Source organism: Galleria mellonella, unplaced genomic scaffold (genome assembly GCF_026898425.1).
Source record: "Galleria mellonella isolate WM207_F2 unplaced genomic scaffold, CSIRO_AGI_GalMel_v1 utg788, whole genome shotgun sequence".
Lineage (NCBI taxonomy): Eukaryota > Metazoa > Arthropoda > Insecta > Lepidoptera > Pyralidae > Galleria > Galleria mellonella.
The window spans coordinates 345,448-364,275 of NW_026442154.1; the positions used below are offsets into that span (position 1 = coordinate 345,448).

General features: G+C 31.6%; 1 protein-coding gene across 1 annotated transcript in view; it reads right to left on the reverse strand.

The window, feature by feature from the left end:
• Positions 1–18,828, reverse strand: part of LOC113520202 (uncharacterized) — a 200,708-nt gene that overhangs the window by 76,357 nt on the left and 105,523 nt on the right. The window lies entirely within an intron of this gene.

Sequence of the window (18,828 nt, forward strand, 5' to 3'; positions counted from 1 at the left end):
GAATTGTTAAAAGCTAACCATAACGTGCAATTATGTGAAATAGATTGGCAGTCTAAACAGCAATCGATGATTTGTATAGATCTCACCAGATTATATCTCAATGTTTATGAAACTAAGCACATCACTACTAATCTATTTGTCTTATTTATATTATGCATGCTGCAAATAGTAGATTTATGACAGGTTTTAGTAAGGGGGGGGGCATACTAAACCCTTTCGAATATCCGTCTGTATGGCTGTTTTAGTTAATTCTCCAAACTTTTTACGGCATTTATTTCAATCTATTTTTGTGTCAGTATTATGTGTTATGACGTAAAGGATAATACTGTTTCTATTTTTATGATTAACGAATATTGTATATACTTTTATGTGAACATTTATTTTATGACAGACAAATTTCTATCAAATTATTCCTAATCGATATTAGATCTACCTATTCAGTCCCGTATACAGGCGTCGCACCACCGTTTCTTTCGACAATACAACGTCCATGAATTCGTTTTTATTGAAACGCGCTCATAAAATAGCGTGTCAAATGGCCCAAGGAATCCGAAGGGTCGGCTTGGACTTTTTCCCCGCCTGTAAAGAATCAGACCGTACTTATCCGATCTAACGTTTCGAATAGATTTTACTTCGTTTTCTTTTTCAAAGGTATAATATTATATATGGCATTCCTTTGTCGTCCTTCTTTTTGCATTAGATTATTATGGGAAACGATAGTACTATTTGATGGTAGTCTGTATATAGTGGTTTTTCTTCTAATAAGTTTTAAATTAAAATATATTATTAAATACTTTATAAATTTACATATATAGTTTAATGTATATTTTTCCCCTAGATTTTTTATTAATACTAGTCTGAGTATCTGGACATATTGATTGACTGAGATAAGAAGTAGCCTAATTTGTTCTTTATCCTAAATATTACGTTACTGTCAGATTTGGATGATTGGGTAAGCTGTTAAGAGCCAAGAAATAACAAACAAATTCATTTTTGTATTCACAATATTGGTAAGGATAATTATTTCTTTAAATTTTACAATAACAAGTAATAATAAATATGAATTATAAAAAAAAATAACATTTTAATATAACAAATACCTGTTTAACTTAATGTGTGTTTCAGTCGAAAAGGCTAAACTAGTTTCGGAATCATCCAGGACCCTTAGTTACGACTAAGACTATAAAATATGATATAAAGGTCCTGGCTGGTCCTGAAATTAGTCGCGCTTTATCGACTAAAATTCACTTAAGTTATACTGGTAGTTATTAATTTAAAATACAATGTGTAATTATGAAACATATAACAATACAATTTTATAATAATGATTTATTTATTTTAGTTGAAAATGTAGCCATCACAAATAAGTGAGGAATTATAGTAAATGTTTTTGACATCACTTCCATTGATCAAGAATATTTTGACCTTTTAAATAAACTAAGTAATTTTGTGGATAGCTTGTCTTTTATGCCTTTTTAATTTAATTATATTACAACATTGCAGATTAAAGAGCCATTAAAGCCAGAATTAGTTTTGTTAAGGACCCAAAGTAATTTAATAATGTACAAGGTAGGCAATCCTTCATTATCGTCAATGTTCTTAGAGAAACATATTAAAGGATTATTGGAACGTGTCGCGTATCAAAGTCAATATGCAAAACAGCAATAAACAGAAAATTCAAATAATTTAGTTTAGTTGAGACTTTTAGATACAAAAATATATTTTTGTATATACAAGTCTCTAATATAAAAAAAGTTATCTGATTATAAGGCTCTTTTTTTTATTTATCTACAACGAAGTATCTAACAAATTTATTAAGACAAATGTTTAGTTTATTAAAAATAATATAATACATTAGAATTCTTATCACGGACAGAATACGACAAATTACGAATTTAATCAAACAACGACAAGAACACAAGAACATTATCTAAAAATGCAAGTCAGCTATAAAACAGGTCTGAACGCAGTGTACAAAGATACCAAAGTCATTTAATTTTCCGCCAAAACAGAGTAATGACCAAGAGGGTCTCTTTAATAAGACTGACGAGATTTTCTTGTGATTTTATTGCCAACTCCTGGGAGTAAATCGCTCGTTTAGTTGTAACGACCTCCGATTTACAGATCTCTTCATGGGCTGTCCCAATTTTCTTTGAGTTTTTATGCTTTAGTCATTAGGTACAAAGTATTTGAAGTTTATATTTATGGACTAGATAATCAATCTTTAAGCACCTATATCTAACTTCAGAACCATCTATTATCTCTTTTAAAATTAAAATAGAATAATAGAACTTCGAAAAATACTAAGTAGGTATCTAAAGGGTTTTGTTATTCAACGTCACTCAAATAACTCCACGACACTTTCTTCTTGCCCGACCAGATTTAGGAATTCTTAGAATTAAATAAATAAGTTTATTGCTACTTATTCATTTTTACTATCTCTAATATTCCACATTGGTTTGTTCACTTAAATGCATTCTTACCTCATACATAATTTGCCTATTTCAATGAATCCTAACTTTTCCATCAGATATACGTTTTAACTGATAAGTGAGTAACCTCCTTATTGTATATCTATCTCGGCGACCTTTGATCCGTCAATTTTTTCACATGCCTGAATCATCGTAGCATATCCTTTCTTGTTCTTATATTGTTACTCTTTTCGACCAACTCGCTTTTAAGTAGTACTGTATTTCGTTTTATGGAGGTCATATCCGAGGTCATACCTTCATAAGACATAATAGTCATGGATTTTGCACAGTATTCGTTATTTTACTTACATTCTTTTTCTTATATATCTAATTCTTATTACCGTATAATTATGTAGGGACAGTGAAGAAGTAAATTACATTATAACGTTTAACTTGTTCTGAGCGTAGACTCATTTTTCTATACAATTGATGTATTTCACACCCTTCTAGACTTTACATTTAAGTTATTATGCAACTAGCTTTTACGCTACGCTCTGTGGTCTCAACATAGAATTGGCTACCCCTTTCTTTCCCATGGATGCCGTAAAAGGCAACTAATAGAACTTAATGGTTGAGAGATGGACAGCAGCGTCCCTCGTAAAACACCACCGAAGCCTAACTGCGGTTGTCAACCCGTTTGCTAAGCGTGGCAACTACTGGAAAAATCTCCCTTATGGGGGAGGCCTGTGTTAAGCAGTGGATAGTTAACGATTGATATAATAATAATAATTAAAAGCAATTAGCTTTTGCTTACGATTTCTCACACGTATGGTATTGGGTTTCTTATTCTATAAAATATCACGTATTTATACTGCTAAACTAATGAAATTCCATTTAAAATTTCAGTCTCCATTTCATCCCCATAGAGGTTGAATTTTCAAAATTTCTTTCTTTTCGTTCACCTACGTAATATAAAGAACCTATCTGGTAAATGTCAAGTTTCTAGATTGAGCGGTTTTGGGTGTGTGTTAACATATGGATCTGTCAGCCAGTCACTCATCATCCTCTTTTATAAACATATATAGATTTCATCCACAGGTTCCTATAACTTGTCATTTACCAAGCAATTTTATTAATTTCCGGTACTTTAAGCTTCTATATTTAAATCTTAATGATGCTTTAAATAAAATGTTGCAGTGCTATGATAATCAAGACAGCGTATATTTGGTATTCAAAGTAGAGTACCTTTATCAGACTCGATTAAAACATTCGATAAACGAATTCGGGACCTTTTTTACGTGAACCAATATACTTTATACACTACACTATAAAACTCGTTTAATTACTTTTAAATCTTTATGTTCGTAATAATACCTTTTTTTTATTTTAACTATCTTCAAAAAGAAATCTAGAAGAATAGGACCTCAATTCAACAGTATTTTTTATGTCAATCTCTTAAAGAGTAATTAAAACTTGTTGACCTATTTTGATGATGCTTTTAAACGAAAGGATTTAATTTATTTCTGCATTGACCTCGTAAAAGTAGTATACTTTTGTCAAGACTGAACTCGAGTTGTTTTAGAAAATAAAATCTTATTGTAGGAGATCTGGTTGGTCTACTTAAAGCAAAAAATAAGACAATTAATTTTCAAATATTATTAATTGTCTACAACTTTGATACGTCTACACATTGTAAAGAATGTAGACGTAAAAAGAAATATTATACAGCATTTTTGTAATTAAAGATTTATGCACTGCTATAAAATTGTCATTATATTCGAAAATTAGTTTCACACTCAGAATGCCACAAGTATCGTCCAATGAGAACTTGAATATGCAGGCATTTTACCAACAAAGGTTTCTGGGTAGCTTTCAATGGTGTGCTAGTTGGTAGGTCAAACAAAAAGTCGTTATCTGAACAATCCCAAGTACTCCAGTTTGCGGAAGCGTTTCAAATTCTACTGTAGTTGAGGCTGTATTAATGTATTTTAAGTCAATAAAGTCGTTATCTAAACAACATTAAGTACGTCGATTTTCGGAAATGTAAACGATTCTAATTCTACTGTACTTAAGATTATTAATGTCTTTTGATTAAATAAAATATGAAGAAGTATGTCTGTTTGTGGTAGGTTTGTATTTCTATTTTTTTGTAGTTAAGGATGTAATATAAATCAAAATATACTAAATATTTTGATTTGATGAAATCGATATTATTCGGATAACTGAATAACTCCAAGTACATCAGTTTGTGAAAAGGTTTGAATTTCTAATTTTATTATACTTTATATTAATAATATATTTTCATACAATAGTAGTCAGGCCATAAGTGAAAATTAAATTAATGTATATCCCGAAAAATGTAAATTACAAAGAAATATTTTAAACGAAAACACACAGAAAACATTAATGACCTTTTGACCTGTCAACAGCCGGTGGAAAAATTCTATGTTGCAAATATTTATTGTATTGTATTTGAAATTTTGAATAAATTCAGTAGAGAGTTCCCAATTTTCGAACAATAGTCTATTTGTATCAACAGCTTTTTTTATCACTCACCATTGTTTACTTCGAATCGAAGATAAATGATCCCGTAAATTAATGATCCTGCCCACAACAGCAGGTCTGGTGACAAATGTTTAGAATTTGTCCGTTATATTTCCGTACATTATAATACATTTCATACTCCCTGAGATGTCCACAGAGAATTATTACAGGTAATAAACTTTGGTGACCCAACCACAGACAATATTTGGTTTACTAATGGAAGGTAGTCAACATGTAGTCATGCAAGATCTATGAGTAGTTATTATGTATTTATATTAGGTATATGCCCATATACGAGTAGATTACGTAAATATATAAACTGTACTCAAATAACAATCAAAGAATTGAGTGTGTCAAGCGTGGCAACTACTGACAAAACTTCCCTTATGGGAAAGGCTTATGTCCAGCAGTGGACAGTTAACGACTGAAATAATAATAATTCTGATGTTCGTTGCCTAATTTTTCATAACACAGTATTCTAACTTAAGGACGAAGTAATTATTGTAATAAGAACAAAACTTATTAGTATTATGTAAGATTAAAGTGTAATTTTTCAATTAATCTTTGAGATCAATTTAAAGAATCATTGATTCAAAATAGTAGATATAGTATTACCTCAACAGCGTAATAATGATATGTCTTCGTTTTATACGAAGTCTTGATATAATTTTCAGTGACGTTAACTTAGGATAATCTTCTATTTAAATTTATGTAAATATGTTTCATCTTCAACAAAGTTGCATCTTCATATATCTTATTGGTATGGATTCTTCCAAGATTTTATATATATTGACAACATTTTGACTTATTAACAGTGGTGAACATGAATATACAAAAAACATATACATATTATACTAGGATTTCCAGCCATAAACTTAAAAATAAATTATATATTTGAAGTTGGAAAAACCAAGACAATTTAGTTTAAAAACAGAACACAATAATTGAGTAACAATAATAAAATAATATGTACCGAAAATAGATTAAATGAATACTATAATATAATAATTATACTTTTTTAATATATATATTTAAAATATTTTGGAATTTGATATACTTGAAAATTATAAACGGTGTGCGAATTTTAAAATGTGATAACATAATCTTACTTAAAAATTATCCAGGACATCTCAGTACACTCCAAAATCTAGAATATGTCCTAAGGAATCACAATAATTGACAATCCTATGTAATGTCGTATGAACATTGTTTTATAAGTTTTTATACTTCTAATAAACAAATAAATAAATTACAAATAGTCATTCAAACCAACTGATATAGAACGTTACTAGCATTAAGTTTTCCTTTTGTTCCATATTTTCTTTTGGTCAACAAAGTTGTTTAAATTAATAAAAAAAAAGTAATCTGTTTCGAAAGAAATTGCTATTATTTTCTAATACTTAATGCAACTATTCATTACGTAATTCTCGTAAGTCCTAATTGTAGTACAATAAATAAAAGAAGTATTACTAAGAAGGAATTCCAATGTATATTACTACACAAAGTTGCATAAGAACAACTCTACTACAAAGGTACCTGTTACAAGTCGAAGGAAATTCCCTTACCTATTCTATAAATTGAAAGATGTAATCTCTTTAGTTTTCTATTTATTTCAATTCGACCTTATGTTCGGAGTCTGACTACAGAATGTGTATGATCTCAAATGACCCGTACAAAGGAACTAGTAGAGGGAGGGTTTACTGCATATTGCCTGAAATAAACTTCGGCAAGATTTCGTCGGAACTTTTTTACTGTTAAATAAACTCCAGTTTTAAGACGTTTTAATTTTACTACTTCAAAACGTATAAAATATTGCACTGGTAGCGAAAATAGTTAAATTTTAAACTTAAGTCGTAATAAGTACATAATACCCAAATATACTATGACTATTAAAAACCTAATATCATCACCTATAAAATATAGACTTGAGCCTATTTAGAGTCTAGACTTTTCAAATTTTTACTTTTTTCACATTTTTGGTTCAGGTCGCTCATTTTTGTGGTGTGTTAATCCAAAGGAATTAAAGGAACGTACGCAATCCAACTTATGACCAACGAAAATGACGACTAAAGACTAAGGAAGGCTACTTTTTATTTCAGTCAGTAAACATATCCCAGTCACGCGGACGAATTCGCGGGTAAAAGCTAGTTTACGTGTAGGCCCTTAATCTCCATAAGCTCCCAGCCGATTTAACTCCATCATATTTAACTATACGCCACGTCATTTTCTTTTATTCCGGCCGCATACGTGATTTCCTCTACATGAATGATATCAGAGTGACGTGACGCCATTAATTCGGCTGAACGCGTCTTAGCGACGACACAACTGACCTCCGACAGATTTCCGACGTTTTCCGAGATGAAAAATGGTTCAGATTGACGGCGAATGTCGTGGAAAAATTCGATATAAACACGTGAAAAAGCGACGCCCATTCATTCTGTGATGTGAAGTGAGAATTAAACGTAGAATATTACAGTCATATAAATTCAATAACTTTCTTCTGTGTGAAATCAAGTATGTATCTGTTGATAATATTTTACTGTCCTGTAAGGGATGAGAGCTCAGTACGATACGGTTGGCTGCTATTCGGTGATCTCTAATCAAAACTCAACCCGAAACCAAAGAATAAAAATTCGGATAGAACCGACACTGTCGTAAATTCAGTAATATTATATACGTAGACAGGGCTCGCGTCCAACTCGTGTCTTATTAAGTCAGGGTTTACAAGCAACAAATACTAAAAGTCATAATATAATAGGAGACAGAGGTGACAAATATGTATATATATAAATAAAATAAAATCAAAACAAAATAAAATAATTAGGTAATAATTCGATCAGGTGGGACGTCAGCTTGTTTGCCATTCTAACTTGCATAAAAAAAATTATAACATTTACAAAATGCCAATAAATTTATAAAACTCTCTCAACCCAAAGTATTATGTAGAGTGTATTTTGATGGTATTACTGTATTCATGGAAAGTATCGTATTTAGTAATGTCAGCTCTTTTCAATTTATTCATTCCAATGTAAAAGCTCTGAAATATTCAAATCATATTTAGCTTCTCTAGAAATCTGTTCAATACTAGAATAGGGCATACGGGTATGCGACTCCGGCCTCCCGAGCCGCTGCAATGTCCCAGTCCTTTCCGCAACTGCAGTGTCCCCTCCTTTCCTTTCCCACATAAGTCCCTTATTCCTTTCATTCACCAATTTCCTTTACGCATTTCCAACGATCCCTTCCTTTTTTCCTCGATCCTTTCCTCCATACCGTAGGTGGCAGAAACCACCAACAAATGCATTCCCAAAGAAGATTGACGTCAGGTAGGTGGCCGGTCGTAAAACTAAAAACCAAATCTTTTTGTAATATGGATAAAATCATATTATGCCGGCCCTAAATGATTGGGATAAGGGTAGGAAGATGATGATATATTTAAAAAGATTATAAATTCAAATATTTGTATTTCAATGTACCTTACTACATCTAAGAAGGAATATATTTCGTTGCTTGTCTATGTGTAAGTAGGTATATGTTCTTATTATGTGTAGGTAGATGATATAGCTAAATTTAATGTTTAATTTGTAATTAGTAATATTATAATTATTGTATCTTAGGTTGAGATATTATTATATAAACTAAGATAGAAAAGGCATATCTCTCATAGTCAACTAACATGATGAATGTATATTAGACAGTTGGAGAATCCATTTGTCAATGTAAGAGATTACGGTCAAGAGCTAAGTAATACATGAGAGCATTAACTTAGAACACCTGCCCATCACGCGGTTAAAACTTAATGATGTACGTTGAGGTTCAATCTATAAATATGAAATAAAATCATTATTAACACTTATATTGAACTTTTTTTCCAAAGAAATATGCAAAAATTTTGAAGAAGTAATCTACCAATGAATTTAGTGAAATTTCTTTGATGGCTTGATGATAATTTGCTTAAAAATATTACAATTATTACAATTTGACCTTTTATAATAAAATAAAAATTGTAATTTTATAATAAAAAATCTTAATTAAACCATGTCTCTGCATGAAGCATATAAAAATAACTAGACGAATTTTGGTATAATTTGTTATATTTGTAAAGTTGAACTTGTTCCTTTTTGAAATCGTTTTTGAAAACTTTTACTATTTTTTGTCAACAGTTAGAAAAACATAAAAATACACTGTTCACTGTAAATGAAAATAATTATATCAAAGTACCCCTTACCTCTCGATAACTTAACGTTAACAACATAAACTTAGATCCAATAAAAATCACATTAAGTTTCATCAGGAGCCATCTTATGTGCGTAGTTTGCTGAAAAAGTAATTTCCTAGCAACGGCACTTGGTTTAATAGCATCGAGTACCTTCAATCTTATCCCGACCATTTGGCGTAAGTCAAAGATTATTTGCAGAATTAAATTAAGTGGGAGAGTCATTTATAAAGATACTACAGATCCGTCCCAGCTTCGCACTAGCAGATAGATGGAAAGATTATTTTATTTTTTACATATGTATAACCTTATGAAGCAATTTTTTCATACTGACATACTTTGAGTTATCTAATTGTAATTATCATAGGGATCTGTATTTTTTTAAAATAATATAAAACCTATATTATTTGCTAATAATGTATGCTTTCTATAAGAGAATCTTTATTATATATATATATATATATATATATATATATATATATATATATATATATATATATATATATACATTGCTTATACTATATCAATAAATAAACATAAATGAAATATTTATTTAAAATTATAATTATTAGTTAAATATTAATCAAATAGAAACCAATGTACATCAAATATATATATATATATATATATATATAGAGAGAGAGAGAGAGAGAGAGAGAGAGAGACTTTGTACAAAAGTCGATTGCTTGGGTACCTCGGTCCCATTCGTGTTTCAACCGTAAAACAGTTGTATTTGCATGGCTGTGTTTCTGTTTGAAGAGTGGGACATGGCCTGAATTTACATGGTACAGAGGAATAACAACTGAGTCTTCAGGAATGGCAACGTATGGGAGGTATCATGGGCGAAACTGTATACTCTGTTATGTCCATGGTACTGTTCATGTCTATAGGCGACGGTTGCCACTTTTCATCACGTGGGCCGTCAGCTTGTTTGCCATTCTAAGTTATATAAAAAAAAATACTAACTATATTGCTACTAATAATACAATTTATTATTTAAATTATTATTTTTGCGTCATAAATATTATGCTTTATATACAAACGACAAACCCTATACTTTTTCCATTCAGGTTCTTAAGGTTGACTGGAAAAAAATAAATCCCTTTAAGGGATAAGTCCGCCTGTGTACATTTTTATTATAACCTAATATCTACATTAAAATTGAAAGTATAAAAGCATATAAATAAATAAATAAACCAGGTTGCGTTCTCAGGAACTCTCTAATTCCATTTTATAAATTGCCAGGTTAAAACATTTCCATCAAAAACAACTTGAAGCAATCGCCCCTTTAACCAAGGCAATCCTAACAGAATTGTGTAAAAAGTGAGATTAGATCTTTTCATTTGGGGAAAGGTCCGAATATTGGCCCTCGGAGGCTGTTACTGCCAGTAACGGTGGATTGAGTTTGGAAAGTCAGCGTTGACGTTTAAAACGAAAATACACTAAACAGAGTTACCTACTTTGAGTTAGATCAAGAGGGGTATTGCCGAAGGAAAAACGAGTTAAGATCGCAAGATAAATTACCTTATTCTTAGCTTCTTATTTATTTTTATACTAGCTTTTCCCCGCGACTTTTCGCGTGACCGAGATATATTGAATGACCGGAATAAAAAACCTACTCTTCTTTGATCACTGATGTATGCGATATGGAACAGTTTATGAAATAAGTAGGATATAAAGAGAATAGCATTTATTTTATTATTATAAGATACATATCCTAATTTCTAATATAGTGTTGCCAATATCTATAACATTTTTTTTATACAACTTAGAGTGGCAAACAAGTTGACGGCCCACTTGATGGAAAGTAATAACCGTTGCCTATAGACATGAGCAGTGCCATGGACATAACAGGGTTTACTGTTTCACCCATGATACCCCCCATGCGTTGCCATTCCTGAGGACTCAGGTGTTATTCCTCTGTACCCAGTATATTCACGCCATATCCCACCCTTCAAACCACACACACAGCCATGCAAACACAACTGCTTCACGGTTGAAACACAAATGGGACAGAGGTACCCAAGCAATCGACTTTTATACAAAGTCTCCCTAACATAGATAATAAATGACATATGGAACACCTTCTTTATCCTGAATCGTTCTTGTCATTCGTATTTTGTGACGAACTATTGAAGCTACAGAAATAAAGTCGCTTTCATATTTACTATGTTAGAACAATGTATATGTAAGGACAGTAAAATGAATTGTAATTCAAACTACGACCTTATGTTTAAACTTCTCATTATACTACTCTAAAACTGTAACATTTTAAATTAAATTGATTGTAAGCTTTAGCGATATCATGTGCATTTAGTTAAATCTTGTTTTTATTTGTGAAAACTTATAATTAGCTTTTGGTTTTCACTGTCTTTTTTATTATAATTTTTTTTGGCTGTTTTATTTTCCTTTAATAAATAAATAAAATATCAGTTATAGTATACGAGTAGATCATTGTAATCTGAAGTTTTAAAACTGTCACACCAATATTGCCATTAAGAGACTACCGACTAAACCGTCTTTCAAAAAAAGCGTTCACGCTCACTTTTTATCTTTATCCGAGCAGTAAGTGCTTTATATTATTCCCAAATTCGTGTATAATATAGTATATGTCATATATGTATAAGTATATTTGTTATTTATATATATTTATTAGTTTATATATTTAGTATGTATGTATATATAATTAGTAGTATCATTGTATTCTGACACTTCCTTATGGTTCTGGGAAAACTGTTAAGTCCGCCATTAACACATATTTGTACTAATAAATAAATTAATTAAAAACGGGTCACGGGCGTTTAAATTATTTGTTTATATTAATCATAAAAATATTAGACTACCTCATCTGTCAATTATACAAAAACAACTATTAACTATGTAACTATTATAACTTTATGGTGATTATCTATAGACGACAGTTGACAATTCTCATGAAATGGATAAACCGATTAATTTTTCATCTTATTACTTTATTACACGTTTTCCATTCTAGTAAGTTGTAAATTTTTATATTACTATAGTGGCAAACAAACATACAGCTGGTCTGATCAAAAACAGCTACCGTACGTAGCTTATAGTCGTCTATAACACTGGAGAAGTCACGTGCACGCCACCGAGTTTAAAATAAAATAATAGATAATAATGTTAAAAAGTAATACGTATAAAAGAAATAAATATAATAATGTATATTTTGTGTATAATAAAGTATAATAATTAAAATAAAGAATTTAATAACTCATATCCGTATAATTAAATGTAGTATACCAGATTTGCTAATTTGAACGTTTGTTTTGTACATTTTAGACACGTGGCCTTAAAAAGTCAATTAGTTGATGAATTTGTCTATCGTTTATTACGTAAAATTATTATACGATACATCATTTGTTGCTTTGACGCAACAATAAAATGTACACGCGTATACGTTACATCTCAATGAGGTGGAAAACGAAGATTGATTTACAAGGAAAATGATTTATTAAATGTATCGACTGAACAATGCCTACAGAATGTAGTAATTTTTATAAAAAAAAATATAATGTAACACAGCATACGTTACTTGTTATGTTTCAAAAGAAAGAGGCTTTCAATCCGCCTGTTTTTATTTTAATAATTCACAATGTGTTTGCCATTTTTAAATCGATTTTGATAATTCTACTAGATACTAATGTTATTATAAAAAAGACCTTTCTTTACTACGGGAAGGGGAACAAAGACAAAATGGGGGACAAAGATAAAAAAAAGCGTAAAGACTTTTTTTGTTTTTTTTTTTTTATAATACTTAGAATAGCAAACAAGCTTAGAATAGCAAATAGTGCGTAATACCTCTGGTATTGCAGGCGTTCATATGCTACGGTAACCGCTTACCATCAGGTGGGCCGTATGCTTGTTTGCCACCTCAGTGGTATAAAAAAAAAGAAGCTGATGATAAATGAAACAAGCTGAGAAACAGTAAGACTGTCACTTGTGGTAATGTTTAGCATCAATTATTACAACCTGATGATTGTTAATAATAATAATCATTATCATTATATCAGCCATTAAATGTCTACTTCTGAACATAGGCCTCCTCCATAAGGGGTGTTTTCCCAGTAGTTGCCATGTTTGGCAGGCGGGTAGGCATCTGTAGTTAGTCTTTGGTGATTTTTAAAATGGACGTTGCTGCCCATCCCTCGACCATTAAGTTTTCTTAGTCGTCTCTTACGACATACATGGGAAAGAAATAGGTGGTCCAATGTATGCTGGAATCACACAGCGACAGGTTTCTAAAAAATGCTGTTGGGTTTCTTGCGGGTTGTTTTCAGTAGATAACAAGATTCTGAACGCAGCAGTAGATACAGAAAAAATTAAAGATTTAAAAGAGCTAGTAAATCAGTCTATTTGAATAATGATTAATTCTATTCTATTCTAAAATATATGATCAGCTCAAGAATGGTTGTTTAAAATATTCACGTCAAAGACAGCGCATTTATAAGTACTCTGCGGAAGCTTCTACTTGATGCAATTCTTAGGAATCTACATAAATAAAATGAATTGCAATATGTTTTGCTGAGCGCAAAACGCGAGAATTTTTTCGAATATTCGTTGAAGTCCGAGGAAGGTTCTTATGAAAAGAAAAATTAGCAAAATTATCGAGAAAAACGGAAAACCATTTTTCTTTTATTGATACAAACTACTTCTAGCTAAGGATAGACTACTACAGTCAGTTTTTGATAGCCTTTTGGGCTAGCTAGTAAGTAATAAAAAAATATCCTAATTTTGTAAATGCGAAAGTGATTTTATTATTATTTATCTCTTGTCATCTTCATAACTAAACTAATATATTTTATATGATACTTAAAATAGTAATAAGTCTACCTATCTGATAAACAGATTTGACATTACAGACCTTTGTCTATAGACATGAACAACACCATGGGAGCATTGTGATGCCTATGATTCGCTTTCAAGCATTGCTATTTCTAAGGACTATGGTTTCATATGCTTTCGTAATTTCACTACCTCGTTCCTTCAAAGCCAAATAGCTATGCAAACACAGCTGTTTCAGGGGGGAAAGGGATTGTTAGTAAAGGAGATTGAGAATCTCATTACTAGCAATATATCCAAGCAGGTCCACCTCCTCGCAGTTCCCCCTGGAAACTATCATAGTTAATTCCTGATGAATTCATCATGATGGGCTAACTGGCCTGTTTTCATTCTCATCTATCAGCCTTCACTGGTGCTCCGCCAGCGTATACCGTTAGCGCAGGCGGGGCTACAATACCATTTTCACCCATAAAAAAAAAACATCTGAACGATGGAGTGGAAGGGATTGTTAGCGATGTAGTTTGACGGCCCCATTACCAGCAATATGCCCTATTAAAACGACCTCCACGTGGTTCCCCTGTAAACCATCGTGAACAATTCTTATTGAATTCGTCACGATGGGCTTACAAACCTGCTTCATCTTCACCTATTATCTTTCACTGGTGCCCCGCCGGTGTATACCGATAGCGCGGGTGGGTTTACCATTCCATTATCACCCATTAAAAAAACATCCGAACGGTAATAACTAACATGTAATTGATTCAAATATTGTAATGTTACTTTTATTTGTGTACCACATTGTTAAATCTCCATTAGTTGTTTTCATGTGATGAACAGTAGATATTTATTTGTTTACTTATTTGACACTTTATTGCACCAATTATAAATTACCCATTATAAAAAAAAAAAACACAGCTGTTTCATGATAATGATAAGTAGCGAAATTTGGCATGTGTTATATGTATTAGTATTTAAAATAGATAACTATTTAGTATATATAATATCCACGGAAACCACAGAATATTTATTATATTTTAATTAATTATTATCACTATAAAAAAACAAGCATACTAAAAATAACAGAGGATTACTGCTTACTACAATAATAATATATAGTATACAGTAGTTATATAAGACCGGTTTATTACCAAATATATATAGGTTGTATATAGTTGTACGTATATGTATGGCCGTGTGGTCCCGCCATAGAATAGGCTACCCTTAGCTTTCCCGTGGACGTCATAAGAGCCGACTAAGGGAACTTAATGGCAAAGGAAGGCCAGCAGCGTCCCTTTTAAAACATTTCTAAAAGGCTAACTGCGATCGCCAACTCGCCTGCCAAGCATGGCAACTACTGGCTAAACTCCCCTTTTGGGGAAGGCTTATGTTCAGCAGTGGACAGTTAACGGCTGAAATGTAAAATGATGATGTATAGGTTGCTCAAAAAATACTTATTAAGTTCAAATAGATCAATTGTTTAATTATATCAGAGTAACTATTATCTTGATACTTTATAAGTTTAAAAACAAAAAAGACATCAAACAATACTCGCTATTCACTCATTACTCCCGCCCATGTCTCGTCCCTCAAGTTTCATCTACAGGCTTTGATAAATGGGCCACACGCCTGCTCATTTTCACGGCACCTTGATTGATTAGTTCCAATATTGAAATTTGCAACGCCTGTATCGCTAAAGGGAAACGCTAAGCAAGTTGTATTCTGGATGGCTAACGAATCAATTTCCTCATTATACGGGCATTTATTAAAGAGCTTGTCATCGCCATTGGATCACCGTTTATTAATGCTATTAGTGTAAGAGCGTAATGATTTGCTGTTTTGGTAATATAAATGGCAAATATTTTAAATGAAATATGGCGTGAATTTACCAGGGGGAGACTTTGTACAAAAGTCGTTTGCTTGGGTACCTCTGTCCACTGAATAACACCTGAGTCCTCAGGAATGACAACGCATGGAACGTATCATGAGCGAAACAGTACACTCTGTTATGTCCATGGTACTGCTCATGTCTATAGGTGAGGGTTACCACTTTCCATCAGGTAGGCCGTCAGCTTGTTTGCCATTCTTAGTTATATAAAAAAAAATTAAAATAGGTGAGAATGAAGTGAGGCTCGTCGTGATCAATTTACCAGGAATTAACCATGATGATTTCTGAGGTGGAACACGCAGAGGTCGAGCGATAGAGTATGATGCTAGTAATGGAGCTGATAGTCTCCATTACTGAGGGAGAAGATATTGATGGTGATTAGCAACCCCATTGCTAGCAATAAACACTATGAGATCCACCTCCTCGCGATTTCCCCTGGAACCCATTGTGATTGATTTATTGTTAAATTTGTCATGATAGGGTAACTAACCCTTCATCCTCACCTATCACCTGGTGCGCCAGTGTATACCGATAGCGCAGGCGGCGTTACGATTCCATTACCATTTATTACCTTATTTCTAAAAATCTCTTCTACCCCTCGTATCTATATTACATTGAGTATAAAATATTTTATATTGCAAATTATATTTGAAGGGTGGGGATATGGCGTGAATTTACTGGGTACGGAGCAATAACACCTGAAACCTCAGGAATGGCAACGCATGGGGGGTATCATGGGCGAAACAGTATACTCTGTTTTGCCTATGGTACTGCTCATGTCTATAGGCGACGGTTACCACTTTCCATCAGGTGGGCTGTCAGTTTGTTTGCCATTCTAATTTGTATAAAAAAAAAAACCTTTGTTTTTATTTGCAATATATATTATATATACTTTCAGCAATTGTCTCCCATGTAACACAATATATAAAAAAAATATCAGAATTAGAGAATGACACTTTATTCATATGTTTTGAAGTCAGTTAAAACAGTTTTAGTAATTTAATGGTTTCCAATTACACAACGGAATAGTCGATTAAAATAATTTTGTTTATCAACTAACCAGTAATATTGAATTATGCAAATTAATACCTAGTTCAGTAAAATATTTATATCATAAAAAGAGTATATTGGATTTCTAAATTTTAAATGAACTTCAAAAACCTTTTCCATTGATGTCTTTCTTTTATGCAGTAAAATAAAAATGAAATAAATAACATATTGATTGATTCAATTATTTAGTTTTGAAAGTATTTTTACAAAAATTTTTTTTTAATATTACATTTTAGGAATATGTTTAAAAATGAGATGTAGTTAGAAACTATACTTTTAACGATATAGAAGAAAATACCTCTTAAAACAAATTAAATAATTTTCTTTTTTTTATTATTTAAAGGGCTTATTATTTGTAATATATATAAGCTTCTATTTAGAAAATATTATTAGAAAAAGCCAAAATTATAGAAAATACCAGATTCCATGAGAACGAAGCCATGAAAATGACGATTATAAGTATTATTTGTTATGATTCCACTTTGAAATTGACTTTGTCTATTTATTATCATAATTTGAGTCATCTAAACTCTTTACTTTAATGAGCTTCATAATGGCATGTTTGCCTCGAATTTACTAACTCCAAATAAAGCTCTCAAGGTTTTACTTATGTAATGTACAAGAACGCGAAATAAATTATAACTTCTCAAGAATCTATTAGGGATAAAAACAAAGACTCTAATTTACATTATGAAATACAAATTACTCGGGTCACCGAATGGGAGCCCGCGCAGTTTAATTCCTTAAATTAACAACGGATTTTTGAAACTTTTATTTGATTTACTACAGTTTTAAAGTAACTTTTTATAAGGAAATACCACTTAATCTATTAGGCCTGGTTTCTTATGAGGTAGATAGGAAAGTTCGAGTACCTAAAGCTCATCTCTTTCTGTTTGCAATTTTAATAATTAGTTTCATCTATAAGAATAATTTATTTGCTCGAAATGTGGTATAAAGGTCTTAAATGGTAACTGAGCTACACATTTCGCCTTATCTATAGGCATGCAAATTTTATCTTAGCACATGTTAAGTAAAAATTTATCAATTACGTATGTCCAAATAATTATTCTAAATACATATTAATCGTTACATTGAATTAGTTAATTATGTCAACATTTAAAAATAGTCAATATTACAGTTATAAAGCATTAAAATTGTACATGTCATATTATTAATATTGATACATAAAGTGCATTCTTAGTCTAATCTACCATTCACACCAATCTATCATATACACGCCGGGTTTAGAGACTCAATTTTCCTAGAGAAGATCCACATATATCTAATCCACATATAATATATAATCACAATATAATCTTCAGGTCTCAATTATTATTATTAAATATATTTAATGGAACTTAATGGTCAAAGGATTTGCAGCAGCGTCCCTTTTAACACATCCTCAAAACCTAAGTACGGTTGCCAACCTGCCCGCCAAGCAGGACTACTATTGGCAAAATCCCCTTTATAGTGAACGACCTATGTTCAGCAGTGGACAGTTAACGGCTGATATGGTGTGGTATGGAAAATAAATTATTAATATAAATATTGCATATACAATTTAAGCCTTGATACCGTTATTAATCTAAAGATTTATGGATTTAGAAGTACCTTTAAGCTAGCCCATATGTCGTATATGTTGTCATTGATTGATTTACATAAGACCACAAGCGGTTACATTAATCATGTGGCTGTACAATTGATATTCCTAGTAAAGTTGTTACAACAAGTAACGTTTATGTATTTAAATGATAAGAATACTTAATCTCTGTCTTCCCGTGTAGGAACTAAAGAAGGGCGAAGGATGAGCAGTAGTGTCCCTCTTAAAACATTTTCAAATCCTAAGTGTGGTTGCCAATCCGCCTGCCAAGCGTGAAACTACTAGCAAACCCCCACTAGGGGAAGACTTATGCTCAGCA